This window comes from Rana temporaria, chromosome 11 (assembly GCF_905171775.1).
Source record: "Rana temporaria chromosome 11, aRanTem1.1, whole genome shotgun sequence".
Taxonomy (NCBI): Eukaryota; Metazoa; Chordata; class Amphibia; order Anura; family Ranidae; genus Rana; species Rana temporaria.
The window spans coordinates 121,520,420-121,532,216 of NC_053499.1; positions in this window are offsets into that span (position 1 = coordinate 121,520,420).

Here is an 11,797-nt window from a genome sequence, read left to right on the forward strand (position 1 = left end):
GGTAGGGTCTGAAGTGTGAAATACAGGGTCCTCAATTGAAGTCATTGAAAAATTAATTTTAGTATGTTGGCAAACTTCAGCCCTTTTTGTGGAGTTCCCCAACCTGAAACACCAGTCTGGGGAGTGGCTTCTACCAATAATTGGAAACGTAAGGGTATTATTTGGAAGCATCCTTGTGACGTTGGTAAGGATAATGGGAGGCGTGCCGTTTAAAAGGGGATAAAAATTTAGGGGCATCGCCATTAGAGGGATCCTAGCAGTACTAGGGTGTAGTTTACTACAAATCCAACACTTTTCATATCCAGTTTTTCGGGCATAGGCATACTTAAACTTTAACAATAACATATTGTCTGTGAGACTATCTGTCTTACTCCCTTCGTTATATAGTTGTGTACCTCTCTTGTGCCTGGTTTGTATAACATTGGTGGTGATCTGATCTCTAACTTGTGCGATGGTTATTTGTTGGGAACTAAGGTTACTGGAAGGGATACTCCTCTTACCTCGGGGGATTTGCATTCCTTCGCTGTAATTCTTACCGCAAATACCTCGCAACCCCCCTAAATCTTCTGGGCTATAAATACAGTTGGTGGTAACCCATACTATGGAGAAAACTGAAAATGAGGTAAGTCCTATGAGCAACCAAAGTTTTCCAGAGTCCGGTGAAATTAAGATTGTCATTTTTCTACAGGGCCAAGGCTGTCTGCCTCCGGAACCCCCTTTTCTTGATTATCCTGTTCAAGGCCAGGGCAAGTCAGCTTGCCCTCGTTAGTGCCTCTCTTGCTTCCGGATCTTCCTCTTCAAGGCCAAGGCAACTTGCCTCCGTTAGTACCTCTCTTGTCTCTAAATCCGGACTTGCTTCTGGACTTGCTTCTGGACTTGCTTCTGGACTTGCTTCTGGACCTGCTTCTGCGGTTGGACCTTTCTTTACCAGCTTTACTCGGGTTGCGTGGATCCAGGTGGGGCTGTTCTCTGTCAGGACTGCTGTTCTGGTCACTGCAACAATGATGGTGGGAGGTCCGTAGGTGAAGTCTTGCGGTCTTTTCCCTTTTGGATGTAACTTGACCACTACTTCGTCCCCCTCTCTGAAGGGGTGTGTGTTTTCCTGTGAAGAAAAAGGACATTTGCGAGTAACATCTTCCTCGGTGCGGACCAAGGTTTCGATCAGCTTCCTTACATATTCATCTCTCAGGTTATCAAGGTTATCCATGGTCATAAAAGTTTTCCTAGACCATGGAGTGGGGAAAGGTCTACCAAACAAAATTTCGAAGGGGGAATACCCTAGGGCTTTATTAGGGGTCATTCTTATTTCAGCCATGATGGCTGGGAGGTACCTTTTCCAATTGGAAAAGGTTCCACCTGTTGCTTTCCTCACCTTGTCTTTAATCGTCCTATTCATCCGTTCCACAATCCCAGAGCTTTGGGGGTGGTAGGGAATGTGGAATTTCCATTCCACCTGTAATGTCTTGGCCAGTTCTCTACAAATTTTAGATGTGAAGGCGGGGCCTTGGTCTGAGTTTATTTGTATAGGTATTCCCCATCTGGGGACTATCTCTCTTGTCAGGATTCCTACCACTGTTTTAGCATCTTCTCTTCTTGTAGGGAATGCCTCTGGCCATCTACTGAAAACATCTATTATTACACAAACTGGCTGTGTGCCCCCCTTTACTGGGAGATGTGTAAAGTCAATTTGTAGATGTGTAAATGGCGTTGTTGGATAGGGTAGGTGCTCGTGTTTGACCTTGTGTGGGTTGTTGGGGTTGTTCCTAATGCAGGTTATGCATCTCTGAACAAAACTTTTTACCATAGGTTCAACTTTGGTAATGTAAAACATTGTTTTAAGTTGTTGTAAAGTGGCTTTCCAACCTATGTGTCCTATTCCGTGAACATGTGCTATGTAGATTGGGGCACTATGTTGTGGGATGCATGGTCTCCCCTCTTTGCAAATGAGTCCAGTTTTAGGACTCTTTTGTAACACCGGAAAACACCAATCAGCAAGTTCCTCTGGGGTAGCGGAAGCTTGCAAATCAGTTAGCAGCTGTGTTTCATCTGGGAGGAGAGGTACCAAGGTTGGCATGGTCAGGAAAGTTGAAATAACTGTCTTAGCCGCTGACTTGGCTGTGATATCAGCAAGGGCGTTTCCTTTTGATATGTCATCTGAGCCTTGAGTGTGTGCTCTACAATGGATGATGGCTAATTCTGATGGGAGTTTTATGGCATCTAGCAATTGTTTTATCAATTGGGCATGTGAAATGCGCTTACCGTCGGCTCCTATATATCCTCTGATGGACCATAATACTCCATGGTCAAAGACAACACCATGAGCGTACCTGGAATCAGTATATATAGTCACAGGTTGGTTGGCATATAGAGTGCAAGCTCTTGTTAAGGCTATTAACTCGGCTGCTTGTGCTGACTGGTGGTTGATTGGTTCCGCCTCGATGACAACATCAGGTAATTTTACTACTGCATAACCCGCATGATAAGTGTTGTCATTTGGGCGGGAGCAAGAACCATCTACAAAGATTACATCCCCTCTTTCCAGAGGGGCCTTTTGCATGTCTAATCTGGGAGATGTCATGACTTCTATGGATTCTAAACAACTGTGTTCTTCCGCTATAGTGTCATCATTGGACTTTAGTCCCAGCAATCCATTTAGGATCATTGCTGGTCCTGCCGTGGTGGAATTGTACTGGACTTTTAATTGGGGGTTGCTCAGCAATATAATCTCATATCCGCTCTGTCTCTGGGCAGACATATGTTGGGTGTGTATCCCCTTCAGAATAGATAACACATCATGAGTTGTGTGTAGGGTGGTAGGGTGACCCAGTGTAAAAACAGTAGCCATTTCGACAACCATAGCGCAAGTAGCCAGTGCTCGGAGGCACGAAGGAAAACCCTGGACTTGTAGAGGCATGACCTTAGAAAAAAATGCGACTGGTCGCATCTTCCCACCGTGTTCTTGGCCGAGAACGCCCGCCATGGTTTTACAATTATCCCTAGCATACAAATGGAACATTTGACTATAATCAGGGAGGCCAAGACCAGGACTTGTCATCATTGAACATTTCAATGCCTTAAACGCTTCACACATTTCTTCTGACCATTTAACATTATCGGGGGAATCTTTTAGCGTGGCTTGTCTTAAGATATTATCATAGAAGGAGCAATCGCGTATCCATTGCCTGCAATAGCTTATCATCCCAAGGAAAGATAACATGTCTTTCTTGGTGTGTGGGGTGACCAGGCCCACGATGGCATCGACCCGCGATTTGCTCAAGCTTCTTACTCCCTTTGAGAAGACGAAGCCTAAGTATTCCACCTTTTCTAAACACCACTGTAACTTCTGTTTCGACACTTTGTATCCACATTCTAACAACCACAATAACAATGACTTGCTATCTTCCTGGCTGGCTTCCACTGATTGGCTGCAGACCATCAGGTCATCGACATATTGCAGCACTACCGAACCTTGGGGGGGGTTCCATGGCCTTAGTGTGGACTGTAGTACAATGCTAAAAACCACGGGGGAGTCCACATATCCTTGCGGTAATCTTGACCAAGTCATTTGGCGCTTTCCATCAAGGCTAAAAGAAAAAATGGGTCTTGTCTCTTTGTCAACAGGTATACTGAAGAAGGCATTCTTCAGATCGATAACCGAAAAATGGGAGGCTTCATGTGGGATGGTTGCCAGAAGCGCGCTAATGTCTGGGACTATTGGCGCGATGGGAATAACTAAGTTGTTAATAGCCCTTAGGTCTTGCACAAAACGGTATTGGCCATCGGGCTTTTTTACTGGGTTTACTGGTGTGTTGTAAGATGAGATACAATACTCCAGTATACCTTTCTCCAGGTATTCTTCTACCTGGGGAGTGATTCCTTCTATTTTCTCTGGTGACAAAGGATACTGTTTTTGGTAAACTGGCATAGCTTGGGGTTTGAGGGTGGCTTTATACGGGGTACAGTCTATTAAACCCGTGTCATGATTCCCTTCTGCCCAGATTTCGTTCGGCAGGTCTAGTGGTAGACTTACACAAATAAAATCTTCGCTTCTCTGAGTAACCTTCAGATTTGGTTCCACCGAAAAACAGGGCGAATCTACAATCAGTCCTCCCCCCCTCTTATCCACTGTGATACTCAAACTTAGTTTTTCAAAGAGATCTCTACCAAGCAGGTTTACTGGGCACCCGGGTATTATACTAAAGGCATGGGAGCAGATGAATCTGCCTGTACCATCTGTAACCTTCAAGCGATTAGTCTTGAAAGTGGGAGTTGATACCCCGTTTATTCCCATAGAAGGCGTTGACCTTTCCCTTGGGCCAGAATAATTACTTGGTGCCATAACGGACGTGGTCGCCCCGGAGTCGACGATGAACGCAAGTTTTTTTTGGTTTACCGTTAAGTCTACGAGGGGCAGTTCCTTCCAAGTTTCTGTGATTTGTGGGAAAGTCGGGATATCAGCCTCCGGGCACCATCAGCGTTGTTGCTGTTGGTTTGACCAGTTGATAGGGAATTTATTCCCTGTCAACGTCGCTTGTGGTTGTTGTTCAGTGGACATGCTGTTGTTCTGGGGTTGGTAGTTTTTCCGGGGTCTAGGGCAGTCCCTGGCCCAATGATTAGGGTCTCCGCAATTGTAGCAGGTACCCTGGGGATACCTAGGCTGTGGTGGATCTCTCTGGTTCCTACCTCTCCCATATTCATTTCGGTTTTGACTAGGGTAACCTCTACCTCGACCTCTGCTCATTCCCCTCCCATACTGTGGGACTTCAATCTTGTCAGTAAAATGGTGGGTACTGATGGTTGGTTTCTTTATCTCAAAACATCCAGCAGCCTCCTTCTCAAAAAGATGCTTCTGGAAGTCTGTCACCGTATCGGATGGCCAAGAGGAAACCATTTGTTTGATGGGGGTGACGAGGTGAGGCAGAGTGTTAATCAGAAAAGTAGAAATGAATAATTGATCATTATCTTGTATCTTTAAACCGGCCTCTTGAACCCAACAGTCATGGAATCTCTTCCAATATTCGGGGATGGGTTCATCTTTCTTTTGTTTGCATGCTAGCGCGGTGGATAGGGATGATTTTTGTTTAAAAACTCTTTTCATTTCACCTTCCAATTCCTCCCACATTTTGGCCACTCCAGCTTCCGTGTTTAATGCATACTGTCCGGCTAAAGGATTGGATGGGGGAGGGGGTCGTGCTGGTGGTGGGTCTACTTCCTCCTGTTTTATCTGTATTGTATTAATGGAAGGTACCTTTGTCCAATCCCACTCTGACCTAGGACCAATGATTCCGTCTATTATCAGACGCATGTCTTCCTGTGTATAATTCCTACCCTTACAAGCCTTTTTTAGATAATTCAATGTTCCCAATGGGGCCGCTGTGGGTTTGGGACAGTTCTTCACTATTCTATCGATATCTTCCAACTCTAAAGGCTTCTTTACCAGATAATTCCCCACTGACATAAAAGGAAAATGTTTATTGTTCCCTTCGGCAATGGCTGGGAGCCCAGGGGGGTTTGAATTGGGGTCAGATGGATTGTAGGTTTTTCCCGTCCTTGTATGGGGTGGAGAGGCTATTTCTTCTTCCAAACTCCCAGGCTCCGGTAATTCCCGGATGACCTGGGGACGATTGGAGAAGGTTGGGGACATCCGAGCTGAGATAGCGGGGGAACGGGGCATTCGGATCGTTGACCTAGCTGGGCTATAGGTAGTGACCCGTGGTATACCTTGTCTCTGCAGAGCAGGGGTAGATGACCCCTGAGTGGGTTGGTCAGGTGCTGTTGGTCTTATGTGATATGTTCCTTGTGGGTCATTGACTGGTTCTATTTCGGGCAGGGTGGATACTATGGCCAGTGACTCAATCTCACGTTCATCCAGTATCGGGTAAATATGGCTGTAGGGCGGGGGTGTAGTGTAAAATTGCTTAGTGTTATTTTTTTGAATATGGCTTGGTTTGGACAAAGTGTTCATCCGCTCCAAGTCATGGCACTTCTTTGGGTCTAGAACTTTAACTAATTTCTTTTTACCCTTTTTTTGTTGAACTTCCTTCCAGTAAGGGGCATATTGTAACCAACTCAACCCTCCTTGCTCCATATATTCCTGGTCCCACCCTGGGTCGGGACCATAATATGGCCACACTGTTTTGTCTAAAAGACATAATCCTTTCACCATATCCATGTGGAAGGGGTCATTGGCGCCTTCCCGTGGAAAGGGATTGGAACTATGCATGGCTTCGGTCCATCCCGCTATATTATCCACCCATGGATTGATTAGGAAATAATCAGTCCCGCTAACCCTTGCTACATATTCTTTACATGTTTCTCCAAGATCTGGTACAGGGGGTGGTTTACTACCTCCGTGGCCCATGGTTGTAAACAACGGCGGTCTTCGGAGGGGTAAGTCCACCTTAATCGGTGACCAACGTTACCGACTATGCTAGAAAAATCGTCGTGCCAGACGACTTGGGAACACGATCCTATTCTTCCTAGTACCGATGGTGCTAATACTTCGTTGGGGGAGTTAATTATTGCCCGAACGACAGAATGTAATAATATCCCGTCGGTATTTGATATTATATATGTAACCCGTGGTTCTCCCCTGTTACACCAGTGACAACTCATTTGTTACAGAAAGCTGATCCCTGGTGTTGGTAGATATTTCTTATCTGCTTATATGTTATACCGATCAAATTATCGTCTATCTCCCCGTGAAAATTGATATTATATTCTACAGTCCTATACTTGGGGTTGGTGGGATTAACAACATGGGTTCCCAAGTCCCTTCTCCTTTTAGGTAAGCCTATAAACACTAATTTAGCAGAAGTTAAATTACAGTGCGTTATATCAAAACTCAAACAGTGGGTACAGAGGGGACACGTCATGTATTTTATCACGGGTTATGTATCAAGATATGGAACGTTCACAGTGCTCGACTGCCACGCAAATCGCTCCGCGTGCGTCTTCCCAAAACGTGAACTGGTCACCGTTGTATTTCAGCCGTGCTGACAATACGGGGCGGTTCGAATGCAGTGTGACCAATCTGGCATTCTCATCAGATAAAGGACATTTTAGTAAATGACTCGAGTTTGTCCACTTACCAACCAAACCCGTTGAGTCATACAAACAGATTATCTTACACTTCTATGCGATAGATAAGAAAAGCATAAAGATTTTCAGACACAAAACGAGCTAATTTTCTAACTCTTCTAAGCCTCCCCGAGACTAGATATTTCCTTGAAATATCTCTATTATGTGCAGACTGTATTCCCGGAATACATCAACACTTATTATGGTTCAAGTGGATCTGAGTTTAATCAGCGCCCCCGTCACCTCACTTCAATCGGTTACATAGAAAAAAATTTCTACTTACCGAGTGAGTAGGTGTCCGTGGAGGATGATTTTCAGATCCCGGACGAGCCCCCACTTCTGTTGGTGTTGAGACCCTGGTCTCACAGATAGTCCCTGACTACCCGGCGATCAGCTCGTGTTGTGTCTGCAGGCCTGGGAGGTTGGTTTCGTTTCAGAGAAGTAACATAGACGGAGACATATAATTGTGAAACCAAACTCTGTTTATTTTTGGCTCGTTTGCTGATTATAAAGAGGGGAAATAAGGGCGTACATTGTGGTTTTCAAAATACATATAACAATTCTTATAGGTTAAATGTTTTGCAGAAAAACAATCGTCATTTAGGGGATTTTTGGATTTTTAAGCGAGTAAGCATATCACCGAATATAGACATAGAAACTCATGACAAAAGGCAGCTGACTGTCTGAGTCTCTACGTGGCCCTTGATTGCAACAGAAAATAGAACAACTCAGCAAAAACACGTATACACTTATATTGCTTATGTGGCTAAAATATGTCTGTATAAAATGGAGTATATGCATACAAAATGGAGTGCAAGCTGGATTGAGCTTCTGTCATCCCCCACAATATGTATATATGGGGGGGTGTATTATATGTATATATATGGGGGGTGTATTATATGTATATATGGGGGGTGTATTATATGTATATATGGGGGGTGTATTATATGTATATATGGGGGGGTGTATTATATGTATATATGGGGGGTGTATTATATGTATATATTGGGGGGGTGTATTATATGTATATATGGGGGGTGTATTATATGTATATATGGGGGGTGTATTATATGTATATATTGGGGGGGTGTATTATATGTATATATGGGGGGGTGTATTATATGTATATATGGGGGGTGTATTATATGTATATATGGGGGGTGTATTATATGTATATATGGGGGGTGTATTATATGTATATATTGGGGGGGTGTATTATATGTATATATGGGGGGGTGTATTATATGTATATATGGGGGGTGTATTATATGTATATATGGGGGGTGTATTATATGTATATATTGGGGGGGTGTATTATATGTATATATGGGGGGGTGTATTATATGTATATATGGGGGGTGTATTATATGTATATATATATGGGGGGTGTATTATATGTATATATGGGGGTGTATTATATGTATATATATGGGGGGGTGTATTATATGTATATATATATGGGGGGTGTATTATATGTATATATGGGGGGTGTATTATATGTATATATGGGGGGGGGGTGTATTATATGTATATATATGGGGGGTGTATTATATGTATATATGGGGGGTGTATTATATGTATATATGGGGGGTGTATTATATGTATATATGGGGGTGTATTATATGTATATATGGGGGGTGTATTATATGGATATATGGGGGGGGGTGTATTATATGTATGTAGCACCCTCTACTATAGGTAGAGTTGATACCTTTTCTTCAAGTTAATCCCGAAAACTTTAGCGGCGCACAACAATTATTATTATAGAATAAACTATACATAGATTTTGCAATTAAATAACATTTATAATCATATGAAGTTAATAACAAGAGTTCCCCTTTACATCTAAATCCCCGGAGTTCCCTTACAATGTAAGGGGGGACTCTGCAGACTCTGATAAGGGAGAACTCTGGGGACTCTGACATAAGGGATGCTCTGAGAACCCTGATTTACCTTAGTGTACTCACTCAGAGACAGAAGAGGGAAGGGGGAGACTTCAGTCACAGACAGGGATGGATGGTAAGCTCACTCACCCCTTGGCAGTCAGCACCTCTCATCCAGATGTATCTGAAGCTGCTGGACTTCAAATTTCCGGCCCCCACTTTACTTTTCTGAGGCACAGCACTGGGGATTGGAAGGTGGGCAGACACAGAGGGGTAGGGGCAGGAGGAAGAGGAACAGATCGAGCACTCTCTCCTCTCCTGTCTGTATGTGGGGGGGTTGTTAGTGTTGGCTTTGGGCAGTGTGAAAGAGAGTGTAACAGACACTCTCAGGTTAGAGAACTGCAGCCATCAACCCTGCTGGGAAGCCATAGTCTAGTCTGAATAATGTGTCCGGGTTTTAGGCAGTTTGAAACCCGTACACATGATTCCAAAGCCGAACTGTCCAGGTGAATGCTGGACAGGTGGCAACCCTAACCATAGGTAGGTGCTAGATGTGTAGTGTTTGAGGCTCTGTCGGTGCAGGTAAATTTAGGTAGGCCTGTGCTGAAAGCTATGCCTGTTTGTTTTTGATCTGTTGGCAGGGAGTGGTTAGTGTATGTAGCAGTGGGTGTGACTTATATGTATAATTAGGGGGTATGAGGGGTGTATTATATGTATATATATAGGGGGTGTATTATATGTATATATATAGGGGGTGTATTATATGTATATTGGGGGAAGGAGTGTATTATAAGTATATTTGGGGTGTATGGGGGGTTTATTATATGTATATATGGGGTGTATTATATGTATATTTGGGGGGGGTGTATTATATTTATATATGGGGGTGTATTATATGTATATTTGGGGGAGGGGTGTATTATATGTATATTTGGGGGAGTATGGGGGTGTATTAAATGTATATATGGGGGATGTATTATATGTATATATTGGGGGGAGGGGGTGTATTATATGTATATATTGGGGGTGTATTATATGACCTCTGCCGGGTTAGCCCCCCCCCCCCCCCCCATATAAAAAATGTTGTCTTTTTTTATGCAGTTTGTTAGATCTTTGTTAGATCAGGTTAGATCAATCATTGTTTGCGTTAGATCTCACACAGAAGAAGCAATATTAACAGTTATTTGCTGGGGGGGCTAACCCGTCATCAGCCCCCCCATATCAAATTTTCGGGCCAAAAATCATTCAGGCTAATAGATATTCGTTAGATCCGGTAAGATCAAGTGGTTTTAACGTTAGATCTCACATAATTTCCAAGATATTCCACATAGAAAAATAGATTTTAGGTGGTACATATGGATGGACATATGGACGGGTTGGCCCCCCCTTATCAAATTTTCTGGGCAAAAATCATTCAGGCCAATAGATATTCGTTAGATCCGGTAAGATCAAATGGTTTTAACGTTAGATCTCACATAATTTCCAAGATATTACACATAAAAATAGAGATTTTAGGTGGTACATATGGACGGGTTGGCCCCCCCTTATCACATTTTTTGGCCGAAAATCATTCAGACTAATAGATATTTGTTAGATCCGGTAAGATGAAGTGGTTTTAACGTTAGATCTCACATAATTTCCGAGATATTCCTCATAAAAATAGAGATTTTAGGTGGTACATATGGACGGGTTGGCCCCCCCTTATCAAATTTTCTGGGCAAAAATCATTCAGGCTAATAGATATTTGTTAGATCCGGTAAGATCAAGTGGATAAACCGAGCGTGTGTACGAGGCTTTGCGGTTTCTCATCAAGAAAACTGCCCAGAATCTAGACGAGAAAAATAGAGAACCTGCTCTCTCGTCGTAAGATTCTCGGCAGTGTTTTCCTGCCGAGAAACCCGAGCGTGTGTATACTTACCTCTCCATGGAAACCCGCCCATGCTCGAAATGACTTTGACGCATGTGCGGTAGCTTCCAAGGCATAGGCAGGGTGAAGCAAGATGGCGGCGACGGCATCGAATGTGACGAGCGCATTCAAAAGAACGGCGGTTCTTTTGAATGGTGTCTGTACACTGTTTTTTTCCTGGCGAGAATCTGGGCCATGTGTACAGGACTTAAGTGCCGTTTCTTCCCCAGCCTGTGCTATGAATTGCAGCTCTTGTGCGCATGCGCGGGAGTGACATCATGCTGCTCCGGCGAATCACAGCGCCGGAAGTCCGCAGCCCGGAAGTAAGAGGAGACAGAAGATGGACGCTTCCTGCAGTGGGGACATCGCTGGATTCTTTTGCAAGTAAGTGTCACACTGTCACAAAATGGGCTAATATGCGATGCATAATAACCCATAATAACCCATTATGCTTTACATTTGCAGGCTGTTCATGTAGCAAAAGAGGAAGTAAAACCCATCAGGGTTTACTTCCTCTTTAAGTGACCCTTCTCTACAGAGACTTATATGACAGGCACCTCAAGCACCTGCCATTGCAGAAGTTGTAAGAGCTGGAGATATGGAGCATTGTGACTCAGAACTCCCCCCTATGATGGCTATCTACTGGTCAAGCTGACCTTCGATCCCTCCTTGGCTGGGAAAGCCAAGACTTTTGACACTCTGGCAGTGGTCTGTCCTCGCCCACCAGGGGCCAGTAAGAGTTCTCTCATCATAGGGACCAATACTGATCTTCTCAGAAGGCTGTTGACACCTCTTTGTCTGGAGCTGAGCACTTCAACTACAAGTGTGCACCCCATGCTGAGACAAGCCTACCAGCGCCTGGTACAAGAACAGAAGGCCCCAGCTAAAGGAGTGGGAAAGATCTGGTGCTTGGACCGGTGTGAGAAAG